The 19560-nt window shown below is 43.0% G+C and overlaps 1 long non-coding RNA gene across 2 annotated transcripts; it reads right to left on the minus strand.

Annotated features, from left to right (window-relative positions):
- Window positions 1-178: 178 nt before the first annotated feature.
- On the minus strand, window positions 179-18834 carry LOC106016185 (uncharacterized). 2 transcript variants are annotated; one of them, XR_005261966.2, is made up of 4 exons: window positions 16946-18834; window positions 11993-12408; window positions 2260-3246; window positions 179-2010 (listed from the first exon to the last, which is right to left on the minus strand). It is a non-coding gene; the product is annotated as an uncharacterized lncRNA (long non-coding RNA). The 2 variants fall into 2 exon arrangements; XR_011805972.1 differs by lacking the exon at window positions 16946-18834 and adding an exon at window positions 12791-13608.
- Window positions 18835-19560: the final 726 nt, after the last annotated feature.

The raw sequence follows: 19560 nt of genomic DNA on the forward strand, positions 1-19560 counted from the left end.
TGTACCTGAGGATGGAGGGAATTTTTTTTTTTTTTTTCTCCAACCCTTTCCTACACACAGACCACTGCATGCTAGGCTCATTTGGAAACATGCTCTGATGCTGAATATAGAGGGTGCGAAAATCTGGCCCTGTGCTCTCTGTCATCTGTGCAGAAAGATTTCTTTCAAGTGCTTGGTTACCACACAGGCCATTCAGCAGTGCTGGGCTGATTCAGGTACTCTGGGTTAGGCAACATGGGAAAAAGTTCTTGACCGGGTTCTTCTTCTGCTTCCTCTGAAGAGGAGCAGCTGCAATGGTGATGCCCCTTACTTCTTACCTGCTGGCATGATGCTGGGATGTTAAACTGGTCTAAATGCAGATCAAGCCCCACAGAGTGAAGACAGCTTCAGAATGTTCTGGGTGAACGTGTAGGGACACGAGCTGTTTGCTCAGGCAAAGCACTCACAGCTTTCAGCCTATGGACTCTCCTTCAGACAGACTGGAATGGGAATTTGCATGAGTAGAAACAGCTGGATCAAGCTCTCTGTAAGTAATTAACACACAGGAGAGACAGTTGTGCTTGCACTTTATCAAGCCTCTTGGTAAGATTATGTACTCCAGATAATTAATCATTACATTTCCCTATACGCATAATTACATCCACTTTCTTGCTCTCCCACCTCCACACATATAAACAATTCATATGCATGTATTTACAGAGTAATTACAGAGTGCGTATGCTGTGATTAAAGGCAATATAAACTGTGTTACCCTAATTAGAAGAGAAAAAACAACAAAAAAACAAATACCCCAAACAAATGAAAGCACAAGCAGGAAATAGCAAAACTTCTTTAACTGAATCCAAAAACCTTTCTTTCCGGAACATTAAAAAGAAGAAAAGGAACTCAAACAATCTATGCTATGTGCCTGGCACAAAAACTAAGAATGCCAGCCAGCCCAGCAGGTCTCCTGTTTGTAAATTATTTAATATATGGGACATAAATCAGAAAGCAATGTTTCTTGAGACAAGATGAAAGAAATTCCGCATCTCAAAGTTAGAGCACATTCTGCACCATTTGGGCTCTCTCACTGGGTAAGAGAAGCTCCCATAGACCGAGCTTCAGTGGAAAATACCTGTATCCCACATGGGGTGAGTGAGGGCATGTTTGCCTTTGAAACGCCTTGCTGGCTTTGTTTACACAAGGTGGTCTGGAGAGGCTTTTGCACAAGCAGCAGCACTGCTCCCTCGTTCGTAAGCCTTGCATCACCCTGCAATGTTTTGACATATGAGCCATGTGTTTTGTATGGCAGGCTGCTCTGATAATTTCCTTCAGAGATTTTTGGCTCAGTGCTCTCCAGACTACTGGCAAATTAAGTAATTCTGTGGGATGGGGAGAGTAGGATCAAACAGAGTAATTCTGTGTTTCCTTCTGTTTTCTTCTTGTGATTCATCTTTTTGTTTGGGCTTCATGAGACAGCATAGTAAGAGTAGTCAACAAAGAGAAGAAAGGTGACATTGAAAGGGCACATTTCCTAGATTTGTTTCATCTGGCACCAAACTGCTTAGCAAGTTGCTGCTTCATTTTTGCCAGCTAAGGTGAGACCAGCCTTGCAGCTTTAGACTGGCAAACACTGCTAAGAGACAATATCCTTCTTTACATATGAGTGGCCATGCACTGGTGATTGTTTGCAGTTTTTAATTGTTACTGGGGCAACCAAGAGAGCCTGTACCTGCCTATGTACCCCAACATGGCCCATGGGGTTCCAGCAGAAAGGGCTATTGCTTTCATAGCTCTGCAATATCTTAATCCTCTAAGGTCTGCTAGAAGAGGTCCTGAGCACCAGCTTTAGGAGTGGGTCTGAGCTGCCTTCTGCTTGCTACAAGTCGGTCTCTCGGGTCCATCGCCTGCATGGATGTCAATGGTGTTTTCCTCTGCAGTTCATACAGGGAGACCCTGCTTCTTGTATCGGGCAGGCTCTGGATATGTCTTGTATTGTCTTGTGCTTTGAGATGCTCCATGATTTAATATCTGCAAAAAATTTGGCGTGCTTCATGAGAATCTTAATACTGAGAAAAGAAATCAGGAAAAGTGGGAAATGGCAGTGGAGGGACAGATATACAAAACTCTAGGGACACTGGGGATGTGTATGTCCTGGCAAAAGACTGATGGAGAATAGAGGGAAGATACTAAACAGAGAAAGTACAGGAATTAAGATAAAAAGAAAGATGCTGGTGACAGAGGAGAAGGAGTGGTCCTGAGCTTCTATAATGCACTTACTGTTAGAAATTAGACAGAAACTCAGAGTCCAGGCATCCCTGTAGTGCAGAACAAGTTGGAGACCAACAGTCTGGCATCTTGCAGTTGGCTGACAGAGACGGTGGAGCCCGCTATGGGGAGATGCCCGTGTTGTTATCAGTGTGCCTGTGTACTAGTCCTCCAGACCTCCATCCTGCTTGTCACACTGCTGGGATCCTGTGCAGGTCTCCAGTATATGACCGTGAGATTAAATTCCATTTTGTACTGCTTGCCAGAATAGTGTGAGGCTGTTGGCAGGAAGTTAGCGGTGAGTAAATGGCCTTATTCTGGCATTTACTTTTGCCTCTGCAGCCTTCCAAGATATGTTAATATAGGCATTGCAACACAATTTCCTGGTTGATTATGAACACAAAATTGTCTTTTTTCCTGGTCACCTGAAATTTGGAGGCTGGCTTGAGCTTCCCACAGACCACACAGCTTTAGATCATCACAGTGCCAAACCTAACCCTTCTGTATCTGGGCTGAGTAACCAGTAGAAGGTGTCTTAATTAATAAAGAAGACATGAAATGGGAACAGCATGAGGTGGCTTTAAATTTAGCTGCCTTTGAGGCGAAATGCTGTGTTATTTAAAGCTGAACATGCTGATGCCATTTGGCCCAGCGGTACAGAAAGAAAAGGTGGACAATTGAAACTATGCCTGGAATGGAAACTCTGTCCTGTTCGAGCTGGAGAGGCAGTACAATGCCATTATCTTAGTGTAGTTTCGCCAGGACACAAACCTGCACTTACAAAAAGCACTTGAAGATCTTTAATTATCACAGCAGGTTGGGACTTCAGTTTTAAATCTCATCGGGAAAGCATTTGCCCTCTGACATCAGGCTGAGTCACTGGTAAGAGCTTGGAGGAAAGAGCAAGTGTGCCGTTTGTCAGATGATGGGGCCTCTTCTTGCAGAGATGGTTCGTCCGGAGGGAGGAAGGTGTGACTCGTGATTAGTGCTCTGCATTACCTGAAAGCAAATATGCTGGTCAGATAAGTTTGTAATGCTTCCAAAGTGTTTGATAATTATTTGTTCTTCAAGATTATACACATCAGGCATTGCACGTGTTGTTCTCTCTGTCTTTTCTCTGCCAAGTATGGATTTATTTACAGTGCAGATTTCTACTTGACAAATGAGGTAATTCCTCAAGTGAGATAATTTGCTTTCTTTGGTGCACAGGGGCAGTTGTCTGTGCTCGCATACCAATGCCCTGTGTAACAAGTTCATTACGAGTGAATTAGAAAGGAAGCAAGACCTTTCACAATATCAGGAATGAATGTCATGCACAGCTGATGTTGCGTGAGTTTTGTGCAGGGAGCATGATATTTTACCAAGAGGGCAACGGAGTGGCAAAGGCCCAGGCTTCTTTCAGTGCATTCAGCATGAGTTTTGCTGGGGGAATAGTGCAGGCTCATGCCCAGCAGACTCGATATGCCAGGAGAGCAAAGGCCCCAGGCATAAGCCTGGGCCGATGATAGATGGCTTGTGCTCAGTTGTCCTCGTGGCCTAAATTACACATGCATTTCTCACAAGTGTGCGTACTAACCAGGAATTATTTCAGCTGTAGACAAAGCAATTAAGCTAATTTTCTCGCTGTGTAGAGTGTGCCAGCAGCTGGCAAACGGTTTGCAGGAGGGCTCCTAAAAGTGCTAGCATTAGCCAAATTATTGTCACGGATAATCAGCAATAAGTTTCCTCACATTGCCAGTGAAATGCACAGTTCAGTTAGGCTTTGGGAGGGAGGAACTCATTGCAGCAAGAAATGCTTTTCTTTTATAAGGCTCCTACAATGAAATAGTTTTCCTTTGATTGGTGAGTGACTTCCTTATCAGTGTTGTATCTGGCATCTGGAAATAATAGCTAAAATTTATTTTATTGTTAGCAGTGGGCTAATCCCTTCATTTCTTCTGCAGCTGGAAAATACAATTTGTTCACTACTTTGTCACATAAGCTGCACAGCTAATGTTGAATTAAAAAGGCTGCTCTGTTGCTCTAGCAGCCAAAAAGTCCATCATGTTTATAAGTCTAATCCTAGAGGACTGCAGGTGAAAACATCCCTTTTAAACACACCTTTTACCCCGCTTCCCACCAGGATTTCCAGTCCACGAGGATCAGATCCCATACGACAAACAATACTTGGCTGATCCCAAGAGAAACAAAGCATAGGGGAAGGACCAAGGTGAGAAACTCAGGTGCAAGGCACAGCTGCTTGGTAAGTTCTGTGTGTGCTGTGCTGTTAGGTCTGAAAGGCACTACTGTGGAAAAGAAAGAGTTTTGTGGGTTTAGCAGCATAAAGTCTCGGTCAATTAACTCTGAATATGCCTGGGGTGAGTGGACACCTTAATGGTGGCAATCGCAGTGCTGATATTAGGCTCTGTGAGAAAACAGCTGGAGCTTTTTGCAAGCTCTGAAAAAGATGGGAAAAGCTCCTGAAGCCTCTCCGGTGAGCAGAATACGCTGCTTGAGGATGGGTGGGGTGGCAGAAATGCAATTGTCATAATTTCCTTGTTTGGCACTCACTTACAGGGTCTAGTGCCGCATCCAGGCCTCAGCCCGAGCAGCGAAGGGTTTGTGCCTGGCGCTGGGTGGTGGTAGCAAGGTTTGCAGGCCTGGGCACTACGACGGCAGAGCAGAGAGCTCCTTGTTGGGCTTTTGGTGGTGTGGCACGTTGTGTGTTTCAGGGGTAGCTCGCCCATTGCATTGCCTCCTCCTCTCCCATGGCATTGGGCATTTGGACAGTGAGAGCCCATGGAAGAAGGCTGCATACTTTAAAGCCAGGCAGGGAGAGATCATAAAACACGAGCTCAAAAACTTAAGGTTTAAGGCTGTGCCTGCGAGGGCAAGATAACATTGATAGAATAGGATTTTCACATTGTTTCAAAGGACTTATCCAGGAATTTACGCACAGGGGCAGGCTCATCTCTGTTGCAGTGCCATTGATCTCAGTGGCGCTGCTATATGGTAATGGTTGCCAGGACTCCTTGAAATGGATTTGGGGAGGAAAATAAAAATGCCACCAGGTCCAACAAGTGTACCTTCAGTTGCAACACTGCATTTGAAAAGGTCTGTTTGTCATACCAGCCCTTTAGTTTTCTTATGGCTTTTTTTGATCTTCAAAGGACTTTATGGGTATTGATTAATCTCAGAGCAGACCTGTAAGGTAGATGCAGTGAGTAAATATCACCTCTGCCTCAGAGGCTGGGAAATTGAAACAGAGGAGTTTTGGCCACACAAGAAGCTGAATTAGCCCACGTGAGCACCTGGCTGTTCACCCCAGCCTCAGACCTCTCGATCATTCCTCTGTCAAATAAATGAAGTATTGTCCTACATTCTGCTCTTCACTACCCTAGCAAGCACTTCTTTTGAATTAATGTCTGATCCTGTGGGACACTGAACTCAATATCAATCCATTTTTTTAATAGAAAAAAAACCTTGCTGGAGTTATCCCAGAGAAACTGGCTAGAGTTGTCTGAGCGAGCTTGCATTGCTCCTTCCCTTTATACTCACAAGGAGAAGGGGCATGGGAGAGCACATCTGCAATCAAATAGAAGCTGGTAGGGCTTAGGAGGTAGGAGAGCAGGAGAAGAAAAAGGAGTAGAAAAGTCAGCATTCAGTTTTCCTATTCCAGAAGAGTTTTTTGCTTTAAAACATAGCTGGATTTTATCTGAAAGAGGAAAAATCAGTCAAAATGCTTGATCTGTGGCATTTTGGTTGTCTCCTGGAGAACTACTTCATAACTGTTAGCCTTACTGGTAAAGACAGAAGGGCAGACATTAGGTCACTTTGCTTTGAAAGTCATAAGATGTTACAGAATGGACAACTTGATGATGCCAGGGGTTATCTTCCAAGCAGCAATTTTTGCTGCTAGCTCACCAACAAAGTATTGCAAAGTTTCTGCTTGTGCCCCAGGGAACAACAGTTCAAAGGTAGCTGGCATTTAAAAATGATGTTTCTTAACCTGAGGCACCTTGCAAATATTTTCAATTTCATCCTGCACCTAAATTAATGCTTAGAGACAGCCAGTGCAAATATTCCCTTTGACTTCTCGTTTCAAGACTTAGATGAGCAGTTTTCATTTGTTGGGACCGAGTGCTCTTCTGCAGCCTATATACCATGTTATGTGCTTTTCAGGGATCTGGGGATAATTATGAAGCTAAAGTATTATTTGAAACTAGTTTCAAACAAACAAAAAATAATTATTGTAAATACAGAATGCTCTGATAGTGGAGTAGAGATCTCTATTTTTACGAAGTATTAAGGACAACCCTTCTCTATATTCCATGCAAGGCTTTGAAGTCAGGTCCACTGAAAATGTAGGTTTAAGCTACAAGTAATCCTATAACAGTGTTTTCTGGTTTTATAATCCACAATAGTCTGTGGGGTTTTGACCATATTTACAGTAACTGAATACATTTATTGGCATATTGTACATCCAACTGTATTTAAAGATGGCAATGTAATCCATTCCTTCATTCACATATGGTGATAAGATCTGTGAATTTTATAATCATATTGCCAGTAATCACAATTATGAAAGTTATACTCAGAAATAACCATGTAAGGCAGAAATAATTTCCTGTTGTTAACTGAATTTCAATGGGATCTGCATCACTAAAGTTGAAAAACAATAATTAAATACCTTTTCCTAACATTAGTTTCCCTGAATCTCCCTGCTTTCTCTCTCCCCCCTCCCCTTCTCTTTTTGGGAAGTACTAAACGAAATGTATTAATATATGCAGAAACAGGTGTTTTATTAAAGGTATTAGGTATGGAGAGTAGAGTTGAATGCTAGACCAGAGGAATGCCCACGACAAAGTATAACCTCGGTATAAAGAAGTCCATTCATTCTGGAATGAATGCTGTGAGGAAGGAGAAAAAAAAAAAAGAAGGAAAAAAAAAAGAATTTTCCTTCAGGGAAAAAAATCTTAATAATGTTAAAGAGGCCATGAATTAAAATGACCTTTCAGATTATGAAAGGGAAGAAATTACTCAGAGAACTGCTTAAAGAAGATGGTGAGGATATCTTAGTAAAACTGAATTAAAGGTGCCTTTTTTTAGTGGCCATCTTCCTGTTTCATAACACAGAGTAAGAGATATGTGTATCTTCAAAAACAGTGTTGAATATTTGAATCAGAGCACACTGATTTGGCTCTCTTCCAAGGGCTTGTTGAATTAGAGGGTGGCTATGAAGTAAATACCATCTTTTATTTTTGGCAGGGCTGATGTTTGATTCATCTAGGGTCTCTGAAAGAGACAGTGCCAAAGTGAAACAAACAAACAACAAAAAAACAAAAACACCTTGCTGTAACCATTTGAAGGCAATCTGGAAAGTGTAAATATGCAGCATTTTTAAATAACCTTTCAGCATGATTGAACAACCTCTGATGTTCCGGCCCTCTTCAGGGCAGTGTCACTCACATCCTTCGCCTGATATTGTATGAATTGCCCATGCAGGAAATTTAAGTGGGGAGAGACATTAGCAAACCACTAGACCAGGGCTGCAGAGAGGAACGGAGGGGTGAAGAAGCCCTGTATCTCCAGAAGCTCACAGGAGATCCTCCAGTGGACCTCTTGCTTTTTTTTTTTTTTTTTGTTCCCCAAGCAGTGGCTTGTGAGCCTGAACTGTCAAGGTTAAGAATACCCTGCTGGAACTCTCAGAAAGAACATAACCCCAACTCCCCAGCGATCAAACCAACAGAAATCCCGTGTTAGGACAGAACACTCTTTCTCTCAGATGTGCATTTTCTTCTTCCTGCTGGGACTCATTTCAGAGTCTAACACTAGTTTAAAGAAAAGACGAAATAGGAAAAATACCTTTTCCCTCTTTCATCTCAGGAACACATTGTAACAATTGTAATCCAAGCTGCACCAATTTTGAAAGGATCTTTCTCTCCATGTTCTTTCTACAACTCCTGATCTTTGGTCCCAGATGAAAACTGATGCTGTGCTCAGTACTTTGTTGCTAAGTGACCCACACAAAATGTCTGTGCTGGTTTTCCTTCTCTTCAGTGTTTGACCATGATCAAGAAAACCAGGCAGTTAGAAGATGTATTTCATTCACATGCAACATTTTTCTAAAAGCATAAGATGATTTTTTTTTTTTTTTCACTTTTAGGTCCAGGAATGAAATAATTTCCATTATTATAATCTCCAGCTTCTGGACAGAGAATTCAGGAGAGTGGGAGCCTAGCTACAAAGTGGGAGTACTATGTGGCAAAGGGAAGCAGAACCTAAATACTGACTCAGCGAGCTTTTTGTTATCCTTACCCCCAGAGGTCTAGCTCAATTTTAGTGGAAAGACAAGATCATAAAACTGGGAGGATAGTCAAAGCCCTAATTTCCTTTTCTCGAGGGACTGCTGGTTGATGGATGGCTGCTGAATTTGCCTGTGAAGGCCCTCATTTTTTAAAAAAAGCCTTGCACTAGGAATAGCTACTGAGGCAAGGGAGCTAAGTCAGCTTAACTAATGATTTAATGAATTGGTCCAAGGCAGAAAGACTGGGTGATGAAATCAACCCATAGTGTATAATTGCGTATTTTTCTTTAAAGTGGCCTTGACCTTCTTCCTTAAGAATTTCACCTGAGGGGGAATATCGGCTGACATGCCATGGATGAGGCTTAAGTCTGTATCGCAGTATGCTGAGCAGGAGCACTGCTGTGTGACCATCACAGGCTTCCTGCCGACCCCAGCGGGAGACAAGTCTGCGGTTCAGCAGGGGAGAGTTACCGAGTGCAGGCTGCAGGTCTTCGCTCGTGTTGTTTGAAGGAGGGAGCACTCTGACAGTGCCTCAGGTGCCAAAGAGGCAGCGACACAGAGCTGGCGTGGCAGAGGGGCAGCAGCCTGCGGGCATGCTTGTAGCTGGGAGATGATGTGTGCGCACAGCCTTAAATTATGCTGAACAGCCGTGCCTCTGCCAAGCCAGCTGTAACCAGTGCTATGCTCCAGGAGGACCTGAGGATTAAAGGATCATCCGCAATGCAGATCAGATTGTCTTTCACGGAACCAGAGAAGTCACAGGTGAAGTAGGAACAAATGCAAGGTCCAGTGGTAGATGGGACTTTTCTGTGGTCTATATAAGAGAAACAGAACTGATACCTGGGTTAATTCCCTAAGCAAATTTATCATTACTATCCCCCCCCCCCCCATTTTATTAAAAAAGGCAGTGAAGCAAAGCACTGCCAAAATGCATTGTATTACCAGAACATTGTCACAGCATTGCCTTATAATGGGAATTGACATCTGAGCCAAAGCACTACGATTTTCTTCAATAATGCATTGCCATAAGTACTTCTCCCTGAGGAGGAGCTGCATCCCCATGATCCCATGACAAAGGAGAGAATCTGGCACATAGACAGTGTCATCCTGTCTCTGAATCACATGGACCCTTTTAACTAGCAGTAAAAAAAATAATATATGTATATATATATATATATATATATGAAATCTGGATTTCTTTGTTTTCCTTCTTTTTAGGTGTGGGACACAGCTGTGCAGACTGTAGGCAACAACCACTTGCTCTGATGTGGCATCCCACGCAGCAGGGAAACCGAGCATGGCCACAAGCACACAACTTCTCTCCTTCACTCAGAGCTTTGTCTTGTGCATGGGGAGCACCAGTGTGTGTCTGTCCTGTCGTGAATCACTGGCTCACGACACTGGTCAGGCACAAGCACTGCAGAACAGCTTGGGTGAGTGATTGATTCACAGCTGATGCATTTCACTGCTGATTCCCTGCCCTGTCAAATTCCCAAGGTCTCCCAAACACCAGAGTGAAGGAGAGGTAACTTTTCAGAAGTAAAGTTTTATTGCCACACCGCCTTTAATGATGCTGTCTGGCAGCACATAAGCACCCCAACTGCATGGTGATGACTGTAGATTATGATGAGCCAGTTAATATCCAACAGGAGCAGGTGTCTTAGTGCTGACATCCCCGTGAGGACTGGAGATAGAGGCAGCACTTTGGGGTAGGAGGTCTGGAATCCATTCATGTCCCAGAAAAAGCTTGCAGGTGATTTTGGCAGTCAACAGTCTAAAAAGAAAACTCTTTCCTGTCGAAAAGCCATTTCTGGGAAGTATAGAAAGAGGGTGGTTTTTTTTGGTTTGTTTGTTTTTTCTTTCCTTTTTTTTTTTTTTTTTTTCCCCTAGTTTTATGCCCACAAGTTCACCAAAGGGGTTTGAAGTTGTACATAACCCAGTGAAAATGGAGCCTTGACCCTTACCAGAAACAGAGACAAGATAACAGCCCTGTGCTCAGAGGGAAACATTTTTTTTACATGCTTCTCCCAACAAGAGTTAGCAACAGTTTCTAGAAAAATGGGAAGGCAGTGTTTTTTATATCAGCACAGTGTGCTTCCTTACATATCAGTTCTGTTTTATATTTAAATTGAAATAATGTTTTTTTTAATTTTTTTTTTTTTAAATTATGATATCAGACATTTCCTCATAAGCATTAACAAATCTTATTTATAACTTTCTCATTATATTTTTTTGAAATGTACCCTTATATGTCTGAACCAACTCGTATGATTTTTCTGCTCTACCAGCTAGATCCAACAAAAAACATGATAAAGGTATGGAAATACTGTGAGGTGAATATGGGTGTTCTTGTAGTGACTAAGGCCTCAATGAAAAGCCTGCAGGAGATCCTGCACAAATGATATTTTTAAATTCACTTTGGCAGGTCTGAGAAATTTGAGCAAACTTTGCAAGTCCCTTGCATTCATCCAGCCTGTATTTGAGATGTGTTCATAGTTCTTTAGCTTATAGTAAAAAAATAGAAGGAAAAGTCTGTTCTGAACTACTAGAAAATTAGACTAGAATCAAGTTTGTATGGTGAGAAGCAGCCTGCCAGAGTATTAATGACCTATTTTCCAAAGAAATCAATGAAAGTGAAGTACCTACATATCACCAACGTTCTGGGTATTAGATTTTGTCTTATAGTGCCTTGTACTAATGCTAACACAGGTGTGGAACATCTAATTCTTTTCAGAGAGAAACAGGCTGATCTTGGGCTAATTTTCATTGCAGCGTAAGCGACAGCAATAAACAAGGGAAAAAAACAACACAACAATTCATTACTGATCGATTTATTTACAGACATACCAAGTCCAGGGTTGGTAAATAGTGGCAAAAGTATATGATATGTCAAATACGAAGTTCAGCACCTGGCAAAATGCATGAGAGATTTCAGCACTCAGTTGATGTTTCAAACACATAGATACATAAATAAAGATAAAAAAAAAAAAAAAAAAAGCAAAAAAAAACCCACAACACCTGCTGATTCCCACATTTCACATTCAGGCTATTTAACAAAGTAGTTGTTATAATTAAAAGAATATTACACACACATGTATATAAATGTATAAATCATTGTGTTTTCTCTCTCAGATTGTTTGCATAATCTCCTCTGCAGGCAGAACTGTGGCACTCATGGGAGGGGGCTGGGAGGTGGCTGGGTCGAATGCCCAGCGTGAGTAGGTGTTTGTTTGGTCTAGGTCGCTGAAGGACAGCTATGTGGTGATGCTCCACTGTGGTGCTGCTGAGTATGAACTGAGGGCACCACACATGGCAGCAGGGACTGGGAGGTGGGAAGGGGACCGGGCAGTTGTAACACTGCTTTCTCCTGTTTCAGCAGTAGGCCGAGGGATGGGAACAGTTGTTTGCATCCCCTCTAGAAGTCCTCCATTCCCAGTGCAGGTATCAGAGGTACCTTACCTGAAGAGTAGAGGAGCTCCTCCAATATGCAGGAGAGGAGGGTGACTGGATGAAAAGCTGCCACAGCAATGCTCCATGGCATAGGGACTGTTATCCTGGAAAGCTCCGACAGAAGTCCTTTACTGCTGCTGGGTGTTTACTTGGCAGGAGGCTGTGGAGCAATCTGTTAAGCAATCACTGCTGTGCATATATGCAATACAAATACTGAGCATTCATAGTGCTGCCTGTGATGCCAGATGTTCACAGCTCTTCTCTTAACTTTTCAGTAAGGGTTTCCCACGCTGTGCAACTGTTTATGGACTTTGCTCACTTGGTGTTTGGTGACTCCTGCTGTGCAGAACTTCTGCTAGGGTCTGAATAGGCATCAGGACAACAGCAGTGTCTTGAGGCTAGCAAATATCCTCATGGTGCTTATACTGAGAGAGAAAAAGTTAAATAAATAAATAAAAACAAACCAGACCCTTTCAAAAAAAAAAAAAATCAGTAAAAAATCTGAGATTCTGTGGAATTAAAAGGAATTATTTTAAAAGGGAGCAAAAAAACCCCACAACACTGTGGCACTGCCTGTGACTGAGAACAGGGATTCTGATTCTCCTGGCACAGGGTTTGCTTTGTGCAGAGCAGCATGGATGCTGCTTCAGTGTTGTTTCTGCAGCTTCCCACCCACCAAGTTGCTTCTGCCGGTTCACGGACCTCTTTTGCCTTGTCAGACCTCGAGAAATCCCAAAGGGGGGTGAGCTGGGGAGGCTGACGTTGTTTTTGTAGGAACTGCAGCCAACACGAAGCCTTACTACTTACTGCATTCTGCTGGATGTCAGATTTGTGTCAGCTTCAAAGGCAGCTTTAGCTGGAATGGAGTGTCCAGCTGGTGGGAAAGATGGTGGGAGGGTGTGGGTGTGAGCCATTTGTGCTGCATTCGTAATTAGCTGAACAAATTTTCCGGTGTTAATTAAGCCTGTGAATCTGTTTGTGTGGCAGGAAGTGACAGCCATTCCCACTCCATGCTGGGGTTAGAAAAGTGGGGAGGGGAGGGGACCAGGTCATGGGCCTGCTGAAGAGAGAGCCTTGATTTAACCCAGGCTATTCTTCCATGCCTTTCTGCACTTATTATGCTATTCATTTGCATATATATGTATCTATCTATCTAGCTATATATACACACTTTTTTTTTTTTTTTCTGGCAGTTTTGAAAACCCAGCCTGGGATATGAAATTCAAGCCTGGTAGAATGTGTCCTGCGTTACATGTGTCTTCTCATGGGACATCATATCAGGAATGGATAGATTACAAATACGATGCCAAGCCAAAGCTAGGCTGATCCTTTTTTAACAGCTAGAATCATCACAAAATCATCGAACATCTGAGTTGGAAGGCACACACAAGGATCATAGAGTCCAACTCCTGGGTCCCCAAAGAACCACCCAAAAAATTAGACCATTATGTCTGAGAGTGTTGTCCACATGATTCTTGAACTCCAGCAGGCTCAGTGCCATGACCACAGCCCCGGGGAGCCTGTCCCAGTGCCCGACCACCCTCTGGGTGCAGACCCTTTCCCTAACCCCCAGCCTGACCCTCCCCTGTTCCAGCTCCATGCCATTCCCTCGGCTCCTGTCGCTGTCCCCAGAGAGCAGAGCTCAGCGCCTGCCCCTCCGCTCCCCTCGTGAGGGAGCTGCAGGCCGCCATCAGGCCTCCCCTCAGCCTGCTCTGGTCGGGGCTGAGCAAACCAAGGGACCTCAGCCACTCCTCATACATCTTCCCCTCCAGACCTTTTACCATCTCTGTTGTCTTTCTTTGGATACTCTAATGGTTTTTTATCTTAAACCGTGGTGCCCAGAACTGCACAAAGTAATCAAGGTGAGGCCGCACCAGCACAGAGCAGAGCGGGACAATCACTTACTTCCCTTGCCTGACTAGCAATGCTGTTCTTGATGCACCCCAGGGTACATTTGGCTCTCTTGGCTGCCAAGGCACACACTGGTGGATCATGTTGAGCTTGCTATCATCCAAAACCCCCAGATATCTCTCTCCGGGCTGCTCTCCAGCACCTCGTCCCTCGGTCTGTACGTATAGCCAGGGTTGCCCCTTCCCACGTGCTGAATCCAGCACTTGCTCTTGTTAATTCCACATGGCTGGTGACTGCCCAGCTCTGTAATTTGTTCAGATCCCTCTGCAAGGCCTCTCTACCCTAAACTGAGTCAACAGCTCCACCCAATTTGGTATTGTCTGTGAACTTGCTCAAAAAACTTTCAAGTCCTTCATTCAAATAAAGGACAATTCAACAATTTTCATTGGTTTTAAATCATTGAAGAGGACAGGTCCTAAAGTGGAGCCCTGGGGAACCCCACTAGTGACAGGTTGCCAGCCTGATGTAACCCCATTTACACGAACCCTCTGGGCCTGACTTGTCAGCCAATTGGTCACCCATCTTTTTAGTCTTTTATCTAACTGTATTCTGGTCATTTTGTCTAGAAGGGTACTGTGAGAGACAGTATATTGAGAGTTATGAAATCCAGAAAGTTTACATTGACTGGCTTCCTATGGCCAATTAGCTGGGTGATCTTTTAGTAGAGGGAGATTAAGTTTGTTAGACATGACTTTCCCCTAGTGAACTCATGTTGGCTCTGATCAGGTGTTTTTCAATAACACCCAAAATAATCTTCACCATAATTTTATCAGGCATAAATTTATCAGTTCTCTGGCTTCCACAGATTATATTTATTTAATATCTAGAACATTTTGTCAATATTGTGAATTTGATTTTAAATAGCTTTGTACAATCTGATGGCAAAGTTTTAATATGAGAATATTTTTCTATCTCTACATCTTGAGTGTTTAACAAATAAATTCTGTTCTTAGTAAATAAATACGTATCTCAGCAATTCAGGACGGTTTGGGCTTGTCAAAGGTATCTTGAGTCAAATAAAAGGCCTAGAATGTAATGGAGCTGGGAATGTCCCAGTTGTGTGCTACAAAACTGTGCCGAATTCAAATCATCAGCTTTTATGAAAACTCTGGGGATCATTAGCACTTATGACTTGTAAGACAGGATTAACTCTGTTGCAGCCAGTCAGATCTCATCGAGATAAAATGGATGTATTGGGCCATATACACAGACAAACAACAGAACTTGGCTTGAGATGACATTGTTATTGCTTGCTTAGTTTCATCTCCGGTCAGTAAAGACTGCTCATTCTTATTAAGGCAAGAACTCATATTTCTCATGGCCTGTAAACAAATAAGTCTGCTGGCTGTGTACACTGTTATATGAGAGATGTTATGGCAGCTACATATCATATTTCTGCAGTCCTGCTATTCCTGGTCAAGAATAGTGTTTATTACAGCTGTACCTGCAACAAACCTCAACCCTCTCATGTGTTGTAATGAGTGAAGCAGATCTGGAGCCAGTGGAAAAAGGTGAAAACAGTGTCCTTGTGTTCCCATAGCACCTCATCTCCTGCTTGTTGCAGGTGTTAATGGCACAGGGAAGGAGGTAGAATGGAAGCACACCTCGAAAGGCAGCTGAGAGACCTAAACACATCTGGAAACACTTATCCATTCTCCTTCTTCCTTTTCTTATTTCTCCCCCCATATGCTCCAATAAAACATTTATTTTCTGCCTGCAGTGAGTACTGTCAGCCAGAGAACTGCAGGAAAATCGGTAATTGCCTGGTTAAATTGTCTGAAGCCAGAGTCATGGTGCAGTGCTGTCCCAGAGATTGTCTGGAGGCATTAAATAAAAGGGAAATATAAGAATAATATACTTCCTTCTGCCTACAAGATATAAAATAGCTGAAGACTCTGGCTTTCAGGAGCAGAAGTCAAACAAGCCTAGCTTAGCGTAGAAAGCTCGTTATTTAGGGTAAAAGGATTTAGTTTAAAGTTCCAAAGGTTGTGATGGTTTTGCTCTCTGATCCCTTAATCTTCTTCCAAAGGATGTTGGAATGAGCTACCTTTCAGGAGGAACTCTTGCAGAATGCTGGAAATGAGATTTTGAGATTTCCTTTCAGAGATGCAGTACCCCAATTTAGCAGAACAACAAATATCTTTGTAGTAATGGGCATTGTGCTGAACTTTAATATCATATTCAGAGTTCATTCCTGATGTTTCTCTTATTCAGCTTGAGCTGTGGCTGGCTGCTCTGTTCTTTTGCCCCTGCCCCCCCCCCCCTTCCCCCCTTTTTTTTATATATTAATTTTTAATTAAGGAAAATCTCAAGGAGTAAATCAGTCCAAATTCATAATTGGAACTGATATCATGCTTTTCAATGGTGAAGGGACTAAAACAGACTTTTATGTTAGCTTATGTAACTGCAATAGAGGAAACTTCAAGAGCTGTTACTCGGACATCATTTAGTATAAAGGACTGCATCCAGCTTCAAGGATAGAGGTTTGTCAATGCTGTCTTTGTAAACATTGGGACTTTGCTTTGGTATTGAAAAGGGCATATCGTTTTGATATTTGACAATTAGATGTCAAGCTGAGAAAAAGTACTGATTGCTAAATGAACATTTCTTTACTTATTTATAGAGGAAGCCTATGATTGAGAGAAAGAGAATTAAGTTCACTTTTGCTTTTGCTGAGATCCTTCCATTGTTCCTATAGATACTGAAGGCACTTAATTTAGGGACAGCCAAGGACATAGCTATCAGTACCCAGTGGAACATTTCATCATTGGAGAAACAAGTTAAAATTTCACCATGGACAGCCCTGTAGAGCAAGGAAACCTGCAGAAGTTACCCTATAAAGTACTAACTGTAATTTTCAATGATACTTAGAGGCTGAGATAATATTCCCATTTTCTCCTGTACAACTGAACCTCATTCCTTCCTGTTATATAGTTTATACAAAAAATAGTAAAAAAAAAAGTCCTCCCTGGAACTGACACTTCAATTAAGAAAAAAAAAAACACAACACAGAACAAAATAGGAAGAGCCATAAATCTGAAATTCAAATACCTCAGCCTGCCAGGAAATGTGATCGGCTGCATACAAGGGTTGCATCTGCTCTGCTTTATTCCCACCGACAGCAGGCTGCCCACAGAGACTGCACCACCTCCCACTCCTCCTCTTGTTAAGTTGCTGAAATGCTGCCCAAATCCAGCAACACAAAATTGTCACTAACACGCTTTTTCAGTGGGGCCCTGTTACCCACTTCAGAAGGGATATTTGTTGCTTCCTGGTTCGGCGTTGCAAGGCATTTGAGGCAGTGGCTTTGGCTGTTTTAACTAGTTTGTTGACTGGCCAGTGCATTCTCAAGGCAGTTGGCAGCACCATCACAGACCTCTGCTGTGGTTTGATCCATCCCATCCCTGTGATGAATGAAGATGAGAAAGGAATTAAAGAACTCCTGTCTGGGAAAGAAAATAGCTCCTGTTTCTAGGGGGCTTGTTTTCATTGGTTCTGAAAAATCTATTACTTCTCTCTTTTAAGTAATTCCTCTGTAGAGATGCTATTTTAATAAAGCTCTGCAAAATGGCTGCAGCTAGAGGGAAAAGCATGTATGTGATGGTGGCTTCAAAGGGATATGCTTTTATTATGAGCCTTCCCTGCTCTCCCTCTGATTTCATTTTCTTTTGTGCTCTGTCTCACTCTTGGTTTGTTTCTAAATTTATTGTCTCCCTCTTCTCCCCAATGGAAAAGAGATGTAATGCAGCATCCAATTTATTTGGAAACCCATTGTCTCGAGGGAAATCTGAGCACAAATATCTTGATACTTTATACCAGAGCTTGTTCTGTGAAGGAAGGTGAACGTACTGTGCATGTGGGATGTAACTCTTCCCGTGTGGAGTGTATCCGACAGGCTGCAAGGTTTGTTCTCCTCTTGTAACTGCCTTCTTTAATAAAGTTAATACCTGTCTGTGGTGAGGATTGGGTGTATCTTTCAAAGGAGGCCCCGCTGTGCAGCTGTGAGTCAGACAACGAACAACTGTGAAAGACATCATCCTTGGCAGCTGGCTGGAGTGGGAGTGAGCCATAAACCCAACGTGAGGCTGATCTTCTATGTGTTGCGCACGGTGGGACTGCAGGATCTTGGGTTACTGTGGTCCTATGGCTTGCCTTGCTGGCTCGGTTTGTTGCTGTTGGCTCACAAGCTTTTCATGTGTAACCAACTGTGCAAAGCAACTGGGGTGCGAGTGGAGGGAGAAGCAATGGCAAAATCTCATCTGCTGCTCTGTGTCTCCTTATGGTTCTCTCCTGGTGCCTGCTTCTGAACGTGGAGGGCCTGGAGAGCAGTGGGTGCAGCAGGACTTAGCGTCCCTGCTGGAGTTTCTGGTCCTCTGACACCCTGCACAGATCCCCACCAGATCTTTGGGGTCCCTGCCTCATTCCCCTGGTATCCATGAAGCTGTGACCAATCTCTCCCTTGGCCAGAAACCCATCCCCACTGGGGAGGATGTTGGAAGCCTTTAATCTATGGTGGAGAGTGATGGGAAGGATTAGCTGCAGGGAAATTCTCTGTTTTGCTGAGCATTTTGAGTTGAGCATCCAGAAGAAATCAAAATGACAGCATTTGCTCTGCCCACGTGGAGGACTCTTAGCCATTTCTTTTGCTGCCTGCAGGGAGAAAGAGGCTGTGGAAAGCGAGCCAAAAAATCTGGTCTGGTTCTCCTGCTGATCTTCCATTCTCCCTTAAGGGAGAGAGGATTTCACAGATATTAGAAAAAAACAAAATCCCTTCCCAAATTGTGAGAGAAGTGGGAATGACAATGTTTATCCTTGTGAAACAACTACCAGGCTTAACTGCTGTCTGCAGTCAGCATGCCACACCTGCTGAGCCCTGTGCTGCCCATTTCCAGGAGGTCCCAGGGCAGGCTGAGGGGCAGGACACAGCCCGAGGGAAGCAAATGCACCTTGCACACAGCTGGAGCAGTTTAGTGAGCTGATTATTGTGGTATGCTGATGTGCTGCAAAGGCCTGATGTGCCTAGGCACACAAGTGTTAAGGCAGAATGGTGTGGAATTGACAGTTCTATATATTTACTTGCATCTTGATCAGCCCCCTATTTTTTCTCCCCTTTGCTTTCTATTTTTATATGCATAGTTCATTCTTGAGAAATAGCCTCTTCAATGCAAATAAAAATCTAAATCAGAGACAACAGGCTGCTTTGTGTGACTCTGTAATTCAAATTGCTGCTAGGGCATGGAAATGTCACGGGTTCTTTTTGACAGACTGCATCTGCTTTGTGTTAGTCCTATCAAGATCCATCTATCCATAAAACAGGTCTCCCTCCACTGCTGGAGGAATGCAACAAAGGCTGACAAAAATAAGGGAAGGGTCATCTGCAGAATTGTACTTTAAGGGATTTGGGATTTCTGCTTGCTTTCTAACCAACTAACATGAGATGTTTCGGAGAAGTGGTGGTTGGTAGGATTTTTCAATGCACATTGTTGGGACCAGCACTTAATAATCATGCATCAGGTTCCCTATAAATAGGATTGGGATAAACATCCTCCACAGTGCCTCCCAGAAGTTGCAAAAAAAAAAAAAAAAAAAGGCTTAGTTTCTGAGATTTTAATATATATATTATAATGAAAGATTCATATTTTTCTTTTCCAACCAGGAATATCAGC

The sequence above is a fragment of the Anas platyrhynchos genome, chromosome Z (genome assembly GCF_047663525.1).
Source record: "Anas platyrhynchos isolate ZD024472 breed Pekin duck chromosome Z, IASCAAS_PekinDuck_T2T, whole genome shotgun sequence".
Classification (NCBI taxonomy): Eukaryota; Metazoa; Chordata; class Aves; order Anseriformes; family Anatidae; genus Anas; species Anas platyrhynchos.